A 16,142-nucleotide genomic window follows, 5' to 3' on the forward strand; every position below is an offset into this window, starting at 1 on the left:
TGCAAAGGCAAAGACAAATGCTTCCAGCCATCCATTGCACTAATGGATTGGTCATCAGCTGGCTGTCTATGTCCCGCATCAATATAGACCAAAGTACAGAGGGTTAGGCTATGCTATTGTGCACCTACCTGATGCATCAGAAGGTGCGAGGCCCTTGCTAAATTCTGTGCACAGACTTTGAGATCTATACTTTAGACTGTATCTAAACCTGCTCCAACATGGACTGACATTCTGGCCTACTTTCAGCCGATGCGACTTGTCTGTCGCTGAACAGTCGCTTTTTATGTATTCAGCACCTATGTATAATGTTGTAAAAATGCTCTAGAAGCTAAAGTCGCAGAAATGTCACACATATTTGGCCTGCAACTTTCTGTGCGACAAATTCAGACAGGAAAAATCAGTATAAATCCTTAGAAAATTATCCCCCAGTGTCTCCATCTGCTGGCGGTATTGAATAAGCATTGCTGCACTGATGGGGTATGCATTAGACGAAAAAAAAGAAGAAAAAGAAGAATAATACGCCCAGAAAAGAGGCGAAAAGGAGAAAAACGTAAAAAAACGTGAAAAAAAAGTAAGAGGAAGAGAAGGGAAAAAAAGGTGGAAATGGGTTTAAAAGTGATTTCGGCGGAGAAATATATATATATATATATATATATATATATATATATATATATATATATATACGCGCACACACACACATATATATAAACGTATTCTCCGTTGAGATATTGCAGCCGCTGCTGTGTCCAGGCCCAGGAGCCTTAGCACTGTGCTGTGATGTCACTCAATACCACTGACATCACTAGGTGTAAACAACATCTCTCCTTTGCTGTGTATGTGACTATGGAGCTGTTTGGTGATGTCGTCTATTATGGCCTTCATAGAAGCAACAGGAGATTGTTGCATCCATCTAGAACCCTCAGAACTACAGTGCTATGATGTCACTCACTTCCACAGGCCTTGCAGAGTGTAAACAACAACAACCCAGCTTTGTTGTGTATGTAACCATAGGGATTTGTGATGTCACCTAGAACCTTCACAGCAGCGACAGCTTTATGAGGAGCATCAGCACTGCTCTGCCTGAGCAGAACCATCACCGCCATAGGTTGTCAAATAACCCGGATTTAACCCACACAGGTAAGTCCAATGGGGTGCAGGCATGTCCTCTATGCTTACAGCTTCCCGTGGGTGTTGGTTTGATACCGTTTGGGGACAGCCAAGGAGGCATCTGCAGGCAACAAAGGTAGGTGTGTGCTTGTGTGTGTGTTTCCTATGCAGATCCTAAGCCCAGTGTCACATGCAAGTAGGAGGAGTAAGAAGGGTTCCTGGCAAATCCGGGTTATGGATTGCATTTAAAAAGGCCCCGTGGGAGTGCAATGGGCCCCTGTCTTGCTGCTTAGCAATAATGGTATGGGTTTAGGTTCTGCTGTGTGTACTGGTGGTTGACTGCCCCCCAGCCCAGAGTGTGCATGGAAAATTGTCTGGCAGCCTCCCTGACAGCAAGCAGTGATAGTGCCCATGAAGGGGACCTTGTTGGGCCCGCCCCTTTCACGGTTATCGCTTCTCGGCCTTTTGGCTAAGATCAAGTGTAGTATCTGTTCTTATCAGTTTAATATCTGATACGTCCCCTATCTGGGGACCATATATTAAATGGATTTTTGAGAACGGGGGCCGATTTCGAAGCTTGCTTCCGTCGCCCTATGCATTGACCCGATATGGCAGTATCTTCGGGTACAGTGCACCACCCCCTTACAGGGTTAAAAAGAAAGATTCCTACTTTCATTGCTACCTGCTTGCTGGCTAGCCAGCTAGCCAGCCCTGTGGGCCTTGCTGCTGCTGCAGCCAAAAAACAAAAGGTGGTGCTGCTGCTTCTGCTGCTTCTGCTTGTGTCTGGCCGCTGTTGGAGCGTCCAGGCACAGGACTTCTGCTGCTGCTGACTAAATGGCCTCCTTAATTGGATCATTTGAGTAGCCAGCACACCTGTGCAGGTAGGGCATGACATGATAGGCAGCTGCCTTGATAGCGGGTGGGTGCTGAATGTTCCTAATTGACAAAATAAGATTAATGCTTATGAAGAAATATAAAATCTCATCCCTTCCCCAATATCGCGCCACACCCCTACCCCTTAATTCCCTGGTTGAACTTGATGGACATATGTCTTTTTTCGACCGTACTAACTATGTAACTATGTAACATAACATGGGGGGGGGGGGGGGGGGTCTCCTGGCTGTTCACACAGGTGTGTCATTGCTGTACATTGACCATGCATTGCTTCTGTGGTATTGCAAAGGCAAAGACAAATGCTTCCAGCCATCCATTGCACTAATGGATTGGTCATCAGCTGGCTGTCTATGTCCCGCATCAATATAGACCAAAGTACAGAGGGTTAGGCTATGCTATTGTGCACCTACCTGATGCATCAGAAGGTGCGAGGCCCTTGCTAAATTCTGTGCACAGACTTTGAGATCTATACTTTAGACTGTATCTAAACCTGCTCCAACATGGACTGACATTCTGGCCTACTTTCAGCCGATGCGACTTGTCTGTCGCTGAACAGTCGCTTTTTATGTATTCAGCACCTATGTATAATGTTGTAAAAATGCTCTAGAAGCTAAAGTCGCAGAAATGTCACACATATTTGGCCTGCAACTTTCTGTGCGACAAATTCAGACAGGAAAAATCAGTATAAATCCTTAGAAAATTATCCCCCAGTGTCTCCATCTGCTGGCGGTATTGAATAAGCATTGCTGCACTGATGGGGTATGCATTAGACGAAAAAAAAGAAGAAAAAGAAGAATAATACGCCCAGAAAAGAGGCGAAAAGGAGAAAAACGTAAAAAAACGTGAAAAAAAAGTAAGAGGAAGAGAAGGGATAAAAAGGTGGAAATGGGTTTAAAAGTGATTTCGGCGGAGAAATATATATATATATATATATATATATATATATATATATATATATATATATATATATATACGCGCACACACACACATATATATATAAACGTATTCTCCGTTGAGATATTGCAGCCGCTGCTGTGTCCAGGCCCAGGAGCCTTAGCACTGTGCTGTGATGTCACTCAATACCACTGACATCACTAGGTGTAAACAACATCTCTCCTTTGCTGTGTATGTGACTATGGAGCTGTTTGGTGATGTCGTCTATTATGGCCTTCATAGAAGCAACAGGAGATTGTTGCATCCATCTAGAACCCTCAGAACTACAGTGCTATGGTGTCACTCACTTCCACAGGCCTTGCAGAGTGTAAACAACAACAACCCAGCTTTGTTGTGTATGTAACCATAGGGATTTGTGATGTCACCTAGAACCTTCACAGCAGCGACAGCTTTATGAGGAGCATCAGCACTGCTCTGCCTGAGCAGAACCATCACCGCCATAGGTTGTCAAATAACCCGGATTTAACCCACACAGGTAAGTCCAATGGGGTGCAGGCATGTCCTCTATGCTTACAGCTTCCCGTGGGTGTTGGTTTGATACCGTTTGGGGACAGCCAAGGAGGCATCTGCAGGCAACAAAGGTAGGTGTGTGCTTGTGTGTGTGTTTCCTATGCAGATCCTAAGCCCAGTGTCACATGCAAGTAGGAGGAGTAAGAAGGGTTCCTGGCAAATCCGGGTTATGGATTGCATTTAAAAAGGCCCCGTGGGAGTGCAATGGGCCCCTGTCTTGCTGCTTAGCAATAATGGTATGGGTTTAGGTTCTGCTGTGTGTACTGGTGGTTGACTGCCCCCCAGCCCAGAGTGTGCATGGAAAATTGTCTGGCAGCCTCCCTGACAGCAAGCAGTGATAGTGCCCATGAAGGGGACCTTGTTGGGCCCGCCCCTTTCACGGTTATCGCTTCTCGGCCTTTTGGCTAAGATCAAGTGTAGTATCTGTTCTTATCAGTTTAATATCTGATACGTCCCCTATCTGGGGACCATATATTAAATGGATTTTTGAGAACGGGGGCCGATTTCGAAGCTTGCTTCCGTCGCCCTATGCATTGACCCGATATGGCAGTATCTTCGGGTACAGTGCACCACCCCCTTACAGGGTTAAAAAGAAAGATTCCTACTTTCATTGCTACCTGCTTGCTGGCTAGCCAGCTAGCCAGCCCTGTGGGCCTTGCTGCTGCTGCAGCCAAAAAACAAAAGGTGGTGCTGCTGCTTCTGCTGCTTCTGCTTGTGTCTGGCCGCTGTTGGAGCGTCCAGGCACAGGACTTCTGCTGCTGCTGACTAAATGGCCTCCTTAATTGGATCATTTGAGTAGCCAGCACACCTGTGCAGGTAGGGCATGACATGATAGGCAGCTGCCTTGATAGCGGGTGGGTGCTGAATGTTCCTAATTGACAAAATAAGATTAATGCTTATGAAGAAATATAAAATCTCATCCCTTCCCCAATATCGCGCCACACCCCTACCCCTTAATTCCCTGGTTGAACTTGATGGACATATGTCTTTTTTCGACCGTACTAACTATGTAACTATGTAACATAACATGGGGGGGGGGGGGTCTCCTGGCTGTTCACACAGGTGTGTCATTGCTGTACATTGACCATGCATTGCTTCTGTGGTATTGCAAAGGCAAAGACAAATGCTTCCAGCCATCCATTGCACTAATGGATTGGTCATCAGCTGGCTGTCTATGTCCCGCATCAATATAGACCAAAGTACAGAGGGTTAGGCTATGCTATTGTGCACCTACCTGATGCATCAGAAGGTGCGAGGCCCTTGCTAAATTCTGTGCACAGACTTTGAGATCTATACTTTAGACTGTATCTAAACCTGCTCCAACATGGACTGACATTCTGGCCTACTTTCAGCCGATGCGACTTGTCTGTCGCTGAACAGTCGCTTTTTATGTATTCAGCACCTATGTATAATGTTGTAAAAATGCTCTAGAAGCTAAAGTCGCAGAAATGTCACACATATTTGGCCTGCAACTTTCTGTGCGACAAATTCAGACAGGAAAAATCAGTATAAATCCTTAGAAAATTATCCCCCAGTGTCTCCATCTGCTGGCGGTATTGAATAAGCATTGCTGCACTGATGGGGTATGCATTAGACGAAAAAAAAGAAGAAAAAGAAGAATAATACGCCCAGAAAAGAGGCGAAAAGGAGAAAAACGTAAAAAAACGTGAAAAAAAAGTAAGAGGAAGAGAAGGGATAAAAAGGTGGAAATGGGTTTAAAAGTGATTTCGGCGGAGAAATATATATATATATATATATATATATATATATATATATATATATATATATACGCGCACACACACACATATATATATAAACGTATTCTCCGTTGAGATATTGCAGCCGCTGCTGTGTCCAGGCCCAGGAGCCTTAGCACTGTGCTGTGATGTCACTCAATACCACTGACATCACTAGGTGTAAACAACATCTCTCCTTTGCTGTGTATGTGACTATGGAGCTGTTTGGTGATGTCGTCTATTACGGCCTTCATAGAAGCAACAGGAGATTGTTGCATCCATCTAGAACCCTCAGAACTACAGTGCTATGGTGTCACTCACTTCCACAGGCCTTGCAGAGTGTAAACAACAACAACCCAGCTTTGTTGTGTATGTAACCATAGGGATTTGTGATGTCACCTAGAACCTTCACAGCAGCGACAGCTTTATGAGGAGCATCAGCACTGCTCTGCCTGAGCAGAACCATCACCGCCATAGGTTGTCAAATAACCCGGATTTAACCCACACAGGTAAGTCCAATGGGGTGCAGGCATGTCCTCTATGCTTACAGCTTCCCGTGGGTGTTGGTTTGATACCGTTTGGGGACAGCCAAGGAGGCATCTGCAGGCAACAAAGGTAGGTGTGTGCTTGTGTGTGTGTTTCCTATGCAGATCCTAAGCCCAGTGTCACATGCAAGTAGGAGGAGTAAGAAGGGTTCCTGGCAAATCCGGGTTATGGATTGCATTTAAAAAGGCCCCGTGGGAGTGCAATGGGCCCCTGTCTTGCTGCTTAGCAATAATGGTATGGGTTTAGGTTCTGCTGTGTGTACTGGTGGTTGACTGCCCCCCAGCCCAGAGTGTGCATGGAAAATTGTCTGGCAGCCTCCCTGACAGCAAGCAGTGATAGTGCCCATGAAGGGGACCTTGTTGGGCCCGCCCCTTTCACGGTTATCGCTTCTCGGCCTTTTGGCTAAGATCAAGTGTAGTATCTGTTCTTATCAGTTTAATATCTGATACGTCCCCTATCTGGGGACCATATATTAAATGGATTTTTGAGAACGGGGGCCGATTTCGAAGCTTGCTTCCGTCGCCCTATGCATTGACCCGATATGGCAGTATCTTCGGGTACAGTGCACCACCCCCTTACAGGGTTAAAAAGAAAGATTCCTACTTTCATTGCTACCTGCTTGCTGGCTAGCCAGCTAGCCAGCCCTGTGGGCCTTGCTGCTGCTGCAGCCAAAAAACAAAAGGTGGTGCTGCTGCTTCTGCTGCTTCTGCTTGTGTCTGGCCGCTGTTGGAGCGTCCAGGCACAGGACTTCTGCTGCTGCTGACTAAATGGCCTCCTTAATTGGATCATTTGAGTAGCCAGCACACCTGTGCAGGTAGGGCATGACATGATAGGCAGCTGCCTTGATAGCGGGTGGGTGCTGAATGTTCCTAATTGACAAAATAAGATTAATGCTTATGAAGAAATATAAAATCTCATCCCTTCCCCAATATCGCGCCACACCCCTACCCCTTAATTCCCTGGTTGAACTTGATGGACATATGTCTTTTTTCGACCGTACTAACTATGTAACTATGTAACATAACATGGGGGGGGGGGGTCTCCTGGCTGTTCACACAGGTGTGTCATTGCTGTACATTGACCATGCATTGCTTCTGTGGTATTGCAAAGGCAAAGACAAATGCTTCCAGCCATCCATTGCACTAATGGATTGGTCATCAGCTGGCTGTCTATGTCCCGCATCAATATAGACCAAAGTACAGAGGGTTAGGCTATGCTATTGTGCACCTACCTGATGCATCAGAAGGTGCGAGGCCCTTGCTAAATTCTGTGCACAGACTTTGAGATCTATACTTTAGACTGTATCTAAACCTGCTCCAACATGGACTGACATTCTGGCCTACTTTCAGCCGATGCGACTTGTCTGTCGCTGAACAGTCGCTTTTTATGTATTCAGCACCTATGTATAATGTTGTAAAAATGCTCTAGAAGCTAAAGTCGCAGAAATGTCACACATATTTGGCCTGCAACTTTCTGTGCGACAAATTCAGACAGGAAAAATCAGTATAAATCCTTAGAAAATTATCCCCCAGTGTCTCCATCTGCTGGCGGTATTGAATAAGCATTGCTGCACTGATGGGGTATGCATTAGACGAAAAAAAAGAAGAAAAAGAAGAATAATACGCCCAGAAAAGAGGCGAAAAGGAGAAAAACGTAAAAAAACGTGAAAAAAAAGTAAGAGGAAGAGAAGGGAAAAAAAGGTGGAAATGGGTTTAAAAGTGATTTCGGCGGAGAAATATATATATATATATATATATATATATATATATATATATATATATATATATACGCGCACACACACACATATATATAAACGTATTCTCCGTTGAGATATTGCAGCCGCTGCTGTGTCCAGGCCCAGGAGCCTTAGCACTGTGCTGTGATGTCACTCAATACCACTGACATCACTAGGTGTAAACAACATCTCTCCTTTGCTGTGTATGTGACTATGGAGCTGTTTGGTGATGTCGTCTATTATGGCCTTCATAGAAGCAACAGGAGATTGTTGCATCCATCTAGAACCCTCAGAACTACAGTGCTATGATGTCACTCACTTCCACAGGCCTTGCAGAGTGTAAACAACAACAACCCAGCTTTGTTGTGTATGTAACCATAGGGATTTGTGATGTCACCTAGAACCTTCACAGCAGCGACAGCTTTATGAGGAGCATCAGCACTGCTCTGCCTGAGCAGAACCATCACCGCCATAGGTTGTCAAATAACCCGGATTTAACCCACACAGGTAAGTCCAATGGGGTGCAGGCATGTCCTCTATGCTTACAGCTTCCCGTGGGTGTTGGTTTGATACCGTTTGGGGACAGCCAAGGAGGCATCTGCAGGCAACAAAGGTAGGTGTGTGCTTGTGTGTGTGTTTCCTATGCAGATCCTAAGCCCAGTGTCACATGCAAGTAGGAGGAGTAAGAAGGGTTCCTGGCAAATCCGGGTTATGGATTGCATTTAAAAAGGCCCCGTGGGAGTGCAATGGGCCCCTGTCTTGCTGCTTAGCAATAATGGTATGGGTTTAGGTTCTGCTGTGTGTACTGGTGGTTGACTGCCCCCCAGCCCAGAGTGTGCATGGAAAATTGTCTGGCAGCCTCCCTGACAGCAAGCAGTGATAGTGCCCATGAAGGGGACCTTGTTGGGCCCGCCCCTTTCACGGTTATCGCTTCTCGGCCTTTTGGCTAAGATCAAGTGTAGTATCTGTTCTTATCAGTTTAATATCTGATACGTCCCCTATCTGGGGACCATATATTAAATGGATTTTTGAGAACGGGGGCCGATTTCGAAGCTTGCTTCCGTCGCCCTATGCATTGACCCGATATGGCAGTATCTTCGGGTACAGTGCACCACCCCCTTACAGGGTTAAAAAGAAAGATTCCTACTTTCATTGCTACCTGCTTGCTGGCTAGCCAGCTAGCCAGCCCTGTGGGCCTTGCTGCTGCTGCAGCCAAAAAACAAAAGGTGGTGCTGCTGCTTCTGCTGCTTCTGCTTGTGTCTGGCCGCTGTTGGAGCGTCCAGGCACAGGACTTCTGCTGCTGCTGACTAAATGGCCTCCTTAATTGGATCATTTGAGTAGCCAGCACACCTGTGCAGGTAGGGCATGACATGATAGGCAGCTGCCTTGATAGCGGGTGGGTGCTGAATGTTCCTAATTGACAAAATAAGATTAATGCTTATGAAGAAATATAAAATCTCATCCCTTCCCCAATATCGCGCCACACCCCTACCCCTTAATTCCCTGGTTGAACTTGATGGACATATGTCTTTTTTCGACCGTACTAACTATGTAACTATGTAACATAACATGGGGGGGGGGGGGGGGGGTCTCCTGGCTGTTCACACAGGTGTGTCATTGCTGTACATTGACCATGCATTGCTTCTGTGGTATTGCAAAGGCAAAGACAAATGCTTCCAGCCATCCATTGCACTAATGGATTGGTCATCAGCTGGCTGTCTATGTCCCGCATCAATATAGACCAAAGTACAGAGGGTTAGGCTATGCTATTGTGCACCTACCTGATGCATCAGAAGGTGCGAGGCCCTTGCTAAATTCTGTGCACAGACTTTGAGATCTATACTTTAGACTGTATCTAAACCTGCTCCAACATGGACTGACATTCTGGCCTACTTTCAGCCGATGCGACTTGTCTGTCGCTGAACAGTCGCTTTTTATGTATTCAGCACCTATGTATAATGTTGTAAAAATGCTCTAGAAGCTAAAGTCGCAGAAATGTCACACATATTTGGCCTGCAACTTTCTGTGCGACAAATTCAGACAGGAAAAATCAGTATAAATCCTTAGAAAATTATCCCCCAGTGTCTCCATCTGCTGGCGGTATTGAATAAGCATTGCTGCACTGATGGGGTATGCATTAGACGAAAAAAAAGAAGAAAAAGAAGAATAATACGCCCAGAAAAGAGGCGAAAAGGAGAAAAACGTAAAAAAACGTGAAAAAAAAGTAAGAGGAAGAGAAGGGAAAAAAAGGTGGAAATGGGTTTAAAAGTGATTTCGGCGGAGAAATATATATATATATATATATATATATATATATACGCGCACACACACACATATATATAAACGTATTCTCCGTTGAGATATTGCAGCCGCTGCTGTGTCCAGGCCCAGGAGCCTTAGCACTGTGCTGTGATGTCACTCAATACCACTGACATCACTAGGTGTAAACAACATCTCTCCTTTGCTGTGTATGTGACTATGGAGCTGTTTGGTGATGTCGTCTATTATGGCCTTCATAGAAGCAACAGGAGATTGTTGCATCCATCTAGAACCCTCAGAACTACAGTGCTATGATGTCACTCACTTCCACAGGCCTTGCAGAGTGTAAACAACAACAACCCAGCTTTGTTGTGTATGTAACCAAAGGGATTTGTGATGTCACCTAGAACCTTCACAGCAGCGACAGCTTTATGAGGAGCATCAGCACTGCTCTGCCTGAGCAGAACCATCACCGCCATAGGTTGTCAAATAACCCGGATTTAACCCACACAGGTAAGTCCAATGGGGTGCAGGCATGTCCTCTATGCTTACAGCTTCCCGTGGGTGTTGGTTTGATACCGTTTGGGGACAGCCAAGGAGGCATCTGCAGGCAACAAAGGTAGGTGTGTGCTTGTGTGTGTGTTTCCTATGCAGATCCTAAGCCCAGTGTCACATGCAAGTAGGAGGAGTAAGAAGGGTTCCTGGCAAATCCGGGTTATGGATTGCATTTAAAAAGGCCCCGTGGGAGTGCAATGGGCCCCTGTCTTGCTGCTTAGCAATAATGGTATGGGTTTAGGTTCTGCTGTGTGTACTGGTGGTTGACTGCCCCCCAGCCCAGAGTGTGCATGGAAAATTGTCTGGCAGCCTCCCTGACAGCAAGCAGTGATAGTGCCCATGAAGGGGACCTTGTTGGGCCCGCCCCTTTCACGGTTATCGCTTCTCGGCCTTTTGGCTAAGATCAAGTGTAGTATCTGTTCTTATCAGTTTAATATCTGATACGTCCCCTATCTGGGGACCATATATTAAATGGATTTTTGAGAACGGGGGCCGATTTCGAAGCTTGCTTCCGTCGCCCTATGCATTGACCCGATATGGCAGTATCTTCGGGTACAGTGCACCACCCCCTTACAGGGTTAAAAAGAAAGATTCCTACTTTCATTGCTACCTGCTTGCTGGCTAGCCAGCTAGCCAGCCCTGTGGGCCTTGCTGCTGCTGCAGCCAAAAAACAAAAGGTGGTGCTGCTGCTTCTGCTGCTTCTGCTTGTGTCTGGCCGCTGTTGGAGCGTCCAGGCACAGGACTTCTGCTGCTGCTGACTAAATGGCCTCCTTAATTGGATCATTTGAGTAGCCAGCACACCTGTGCAGGTAGGGCATGACATGATAGGCAGCTGCCTTGATAGCGGGTGGGTGCTGAATGTTCCTAATTGACAAAATAAGATTAATGCTTATGAAGAAATATAAAATCTCATCCCTTCCCCAATATCGCGCCACACCCCTACCCCTTAATTCCCTGGTTGAACTTGATGGACATATGTCTTTTTTCGACCGTACTAACTATGTAACTATGTAACATAACATGGGGGGGGGGGGGGGTCTCCTGGCTGTTCACACAGGTGTGTCATTGCTGTACATTGACCATGCATTGCTTCTGTGGTATTGCAAAGGCAAAGACAAATGCTTCCAGCCATCCATTGCACTAATGGATTGGTCATCAGCTGGCTGTCTATGTCCCACATCAATATAGACCAAAGTACAGAGGGTTAGGCTATGCTATTGTGCACCTACCTGATGCATCAGAAGGTGCGAGGCCCTTGCTAAATTCTGTGCACAGACTTTGAGATCTATACTTTAGACTGTATCTAAACCTGCTCCAACATGGACTGACATTCTGGCCTACTTTCAGCCGATGCGACTTGTCTGTCGCTGAACAGTCGCTTTTTATGTATTCAGCACCTATGTATAATGTTGTAAAAATGCTCTAGAAGCTAAAGTCGCAGAAATGTCACACATATTTGGCCTGCAACTTTCTGTGCGACAAATTCAGACAGGAAAAATCAGTATAAATCCTTAGAAAATTATCCCCCAGTGTCTCCATCTGCTGGCGGTATTGAATAAGCATTGCTGCACTGATGGGGTATGCATTAGACGAAAAAAAAGAAGAAAAAGAAGAATAATACGCCCAGAAAAGAGGCGAAAAGGAGAAAAACGTAAAAAAACGTGAAAAAAAAGTAAGAGGAAGAGAAGGGAAAAAAAGGTGGAAATGGGTTTAAAAGTGATTTCGGCGGAGAAATATATATATATATATATATATATATATATATATATATATATACGCGCACACACACACATATATATAAACGTATTCTCCGTTGAGATATTGCAGCCGCTGCTGTGTCCAGGCCCAGGAGCCTTAGCACTGTGCTGTGATGTCACTCAATACCACTGACATCACTAGGTGTAAACAACATCTCTCCTTTGCTGTGTATGTGACTATGGAGCTGTTTGGTGATGTCGTCTATTATGGCCTTCATAGAAGCAACAGGAGATTGTTGCATCCATCTAGAACCCTCAGAACTACAGTGCTATGATGTCACTCACTTCCACAGGCCTTGCAGAGTGTAAACAACAACAACCCAGCTTTGTTGTGTATGTAACCATAGGGATTTGTGATGTCACCTAGAACCTTCACAGCAGCGACAGCTTTATGAGGAGCATCAGCACTGCTCTGCCTGAGCAGAACCATCACCGCCATAGGTTGTCAAATAACCCGGATTTAACCCACACAGGTAAGTCCAATGGGGTGCAGGCATGTCCTCTATGCTTACAGCTTCCCGTGGGTGTTGGTTTGATACCGTTTGGGGACAGCCAAGGAGGCATCTGCAGGCAACAAAGGTAGGTGTGTGCTTGTGTGTGTGTTTCCTATGCAGATCCTAAGCCCAGTGTCACATGCAAGTAGGAGGAGTAAGAAGGGTTCCTGGCAAATCCGGGTTATGGATTGCATTTAAAAAGGCCCCGTGGGAGTGCAATGGGCCCCTGTCTTGCTGCTTAGCAATAATGGTATGGGTTTAGGTTCTGCTGTGTGTACTGGTGGTTGACTGCCCCCCAGCCCAGAGTGTGCATGGAAAATTGTCTGGCAGCCTCCCTGACAGCAAGCAGTGATAGTGCCCATGAAGGGGACCTTGTTGGGCCCGCCCCTTTCACGGTTATCGCTTCTCGGCCTTTTGGCTAAGATCAAGTGTAGTATCTGTTCTTATCAGTTTAATATCTGATACGTCCCCTATCTGGGGACCATATATTAAATGGATTTTTGAGAACGGGGGCCGATTTCGAAGCTTGCTTCCGTCGCCCTATGCATTGACCCGATATGGCAGTATCTTCGGGTACAGTGCACCACCCCCTTACAGGGTTAAAAAGAAAGATTCCTACTTTCATTGCTACCTGCTTGCTGGCTAGCCAGCTAGCCAGCCCTGTGGGCCTTGCTGCTGCTGCAGCCAAAAAACAAAAGGTGGTGCTGCTGCTTCTGCTGCTTCTGCTTGTGTCTGGCCGCTGTTGGAGCGTCCAGGCACAGGACTTCTGCTGCTGCTGACTAAATGGCCTCCTTAATTGGATCATTTGAGTAGCCAGCACACCTGTGCAGGTAGGGCATGACATGATAGGCAGCTGCCTTGATAGCGGGTGGGTGCTGAATGTTCCTAATTGACAAAATAAGATTAATGCTTATGAAGAAATATAAAATCTCATCCCTTCCCCAATATCGCGCCACACCCCTACCCCTTAATTCCCTGGTTGAACTTGATGGACATATGTCTTTTTTCGACCGTACTAACTATGTAACTATGTAACATAACATGGGGGGGGGGGGGGGGTCTCCTGGCTGTTCACACAGGTGTGTCATTGCTGTACATTGACCATGCATTGCTTCTGTGGTATTGCAAAGGCAAAGACAAATGCTTCCAGCCATCCATTGCACTAATGGATTGGTCATCAGCTGGCTGTCTATGTCCCGCATCAATATAGACCAAAGTACAGAGGGTTAGGCTATGCTATTGTGCACCTACCTGATGCATCAGAAGGTGCGAGGCCCTTGCTAAATTCTGTGCACAGACTTTGAGATCTATACTTTAGACTGTATCTAAACCTGCTCCAACATGGACTGACATTCTGGCCTACTTTCAGCCGATGCGACTTGTCTGTCGCTGAACAGTCGCTTTTTATGTATTCAGCACCTATGTATAATGTTGTAAAAATGCTCTAGAAGCTAAAGTCGCAGAAATGTCACACATATTTGGCCTGCAACTTTCTGTGCGACAAATTCAGACAGGAAAAATCAGTATAAATCCTTAGAAAATTATCCCCCAGTGTCTCCATCTGCTGGCGGTATTGAATAAGCATTGCTGCACTGATGGGGTATGCATTAGACGAAAAAAAAGAAGAAAAAGAAGAATAATACGCCCAGAAAAGAGGCGAAAAGGAGAAAAACGTAAAAAAACGTGAAAAAAAAGTAAGAGGAAGAGAAGGGAAAAAAAGGTGGAAATGGGTTTAAAAGTGATTTCGGCGGAGAAATATATATATATATATATATATATATATATATATATATATATATACGCGCACACACACACATATATATAAACGTATTCTCCGTTGAGATATTGCAGCCGCTGCTGTGTCCAGGCCCAGGAGCCTTAGCACTGTGCTGTGATGTCACTCAATACCACTGACATCACTAGGTGTAAACAACATCTCTCCTTTGCTGTGTATGTGACTATGGAGCTGTTTGGTGATGTCGTCTATTATGGCCTTCATAGAAGCAACAGGAGATTGTTGCATCCATCTAGAACCCTCAGAACTACAGTGCTATGATGTCACTCACTTCCACAGGCCTTGCAGAGTGTAAACAACAACAACCCAGCTTTGTTGTGTATGTAACCATAGGGATTTGTGATGTCACCTAGAACCTTCACAGCAGCGACAGCTTTATGAGGAGCATCAGCACTGCTCTGCCTGAGCAGAACCATCACCGCCATAGGTTGTCAAATAACCCGGATTTAACCCACACAGGTAAGTCCAATGGGGTGCAGGCATGTCCTCTATGCTTACAGCTTCCCGTGGGTGTTGGTTTGATACCGTTTGGGGACAGCCAAGGAGGCATCTGCAGGCAACAAAGGTAGGTGTGTGCTTGTGTGTGTGTTTCCTATGCAGATCCTAAGCCCAGTGTCACATGCAAGTAGGAGGAGTAAGAAGGGTTCCTGGCAAATCCGGGTTATGGATTGCATTTAAAAAGGCCCCGTGGGAGTGCAATGGGCCCCTGTCTTGCTGCTTAGCAATAATGGTATGGGTTTAGGTTCTGCTGTGTGTACTGGTGGTTGACTGCCCCCCAGCCCAGAGTGTGCATGGAAAATTGTCTGGCAGCCTCCCTGACAGCAAGCAGTGATAGTGCCCATGAAGGGGACCTTGTTGGGCCCGCCCCTTTCACGGTTATCGCTTCTCGGCCTTTTGGCTAAGATCAAGTGTAGTATCTGTTCTTATCAGTTTAATATCTGATACGTCCCCTATCTGGGGACCATATATTAAATGGATTTTTGAGAACGGGGGCCGATTTCGAAGCTTGCTTCCGTCGCCCTATGCATTGACCCGATATGGCAGTATCTTCGGGTACAGTGCACCACCCCCTTACAGGGTTAAAAAGAAAGATTCCTACTTTCATTGCTACCTGCTTGCTGGCTAGCCAGCCCGCCAGCCCTGTGGGCCTTGCTGCTGCTGCTGCAGCCAAAAAACAAAAGGTGGTGCTGCTGCTTCTGCTTGTGTCTGGCCGCTGTTGGAGCGTCCAGGCACAGGACTTCTGCTGCTGCTGACTAAATGGCCTCCTTAATTGGATCATTTGAGTAGCCAGCACACCTGTGCAGGTAGGGCATGACATGATAGGCAGCTGCCTTGATAGCGGGTGGGTGCTGAATGTTCCTAATTGACAAAATAAGATTAATGCTTATGAAGAAATATAAAATCTCATCCCTTCCCCAATATCGCGCCACACCCCTACCCCTTAATTCCCTGGTTGAACTTGATGGACATATGTCTTTTTTCGACCGTACTAACTATGTAACTATGTAACATAACATGGGGGGGGGGGGGGGGGGTCTCCTGGCTGTTCACACAGGTGTGTCATTGCTGTACATTGACCATGCATTGCTTCTGTGGTATTGCAAAGGCAAAGACAAATGCTTCCAGCCATCCATTGCACTAATGGATTGGTCATCAGCTGGCTGTCTATGTCCCGCATCAATATAGACCAAAGTACAGAGGGTTAGGCTATGCTATTGTGCACCTACCTGATGCATCAGAAGGTGCGAGGCCCTTGCTAAATTCTGTGCACAGACTTTGAGATCTATACTTTAGACTGTA

General features: G+C 46.0%; 7 non-coding genes across 7 annotated transcripts; all 7 read left to right on the plus strand.

The window, feature by feature from the left end:
* Positions 1–1,556: 1,556 nt before the first annotated feature.
* On the plus strand, positions 1,557–1,747 carry LOC130316150 (U2 spliceosomal RNA). Its single transcript, XR_008863522.1, has one exon. It is a non-coding gene; the product is annotated as a U2 spliceosomal RNA (small nuclear RNA).
* A 2,102-nt stretch (positions 1,748–3,849) lies between these two features.
* Positions 3,850–4,040, plus strand: LOC130316162 (U2 spliceosomal RNA). Its single transcript, XR_008863533.1, has one exon. It is a non-coding gene; the product is annotated as a U2 spliceosomal RNA (small nuclear RNA).
* Positions 4,041–6,129: 2,089 nt separating this feature from the next.
* Positions 6,130–6,320, plus strand: LOC130316174 (U2 spliceosomal RNA). Its single transcript, XR_008863543.1, has one exon. It is a non-coding gene; the product is annotated as a U2 spliceosomal RNA (small nuclear RNA).
* A 2,088-nt stretch (positions 6,321–8,408) lies between these two features.
* Positions 8,409–8,599, plus strand: LOC130316176 (U2 spliceosomal RNA). Its single transcript, XR_008863544.1, has one exon. It is a non-coding gene; the product is annotated as a U2 spliceosomal RNA (small nuclear RNA).
* A 2,074-nt stretch (positions 8,600–10,673) lies between these two features.
* Positions 10,674–10,864, plus strand: LOC130316177 (U2 spliceosomal RNA). Its single transcript, XR_008863545.1, has one exon. It is a non-coding gene; the product is annotated as a U2 spliceosomal RNA (small nuclear RNA).
* Positions 10,865–12,945: 2,081 nt separating this feature from the next.
* LOC130316151 (U2 spliceosomal RNA) lies at positions 12,946–13,136 on the plus strand. Its single transcript, XR_008863523.1, has one exon. It is a non-coding gene; the product is annotated as a U2 spliceosomal RNA (small nuclear RNA).
* Positions 13,137–15,220: 2,084 nt separating this feature from the next.
* LOC130316152 (U2 spliceosomal RNA) lies at positions 15,221–15,411 on the plus strand. Its single transcript, XR_008863524.1, has one exon. It is a non-coding gene; the product is annotated as a U2 spliceosomal RNA (small nuclear RNA).
* Positions 15,412–16,142: the final 731 nt, after the last annotated feature.

This window comes from Hyla sarda, unplaced genomic scaffold (assembly GCF_029499605.1).
Source record: "Hyla sarda isolate aHylSar1 unplaced genomic scaffold, aHylSar1.hap1 scaffold_1912, whole genome shotgun sequence".
Taxonomy (NCBI): Eukaryota; Metazoa; Chordata; class Amphibia; order Anura; family Hylidae; genus Hyla; species Hyla sarda.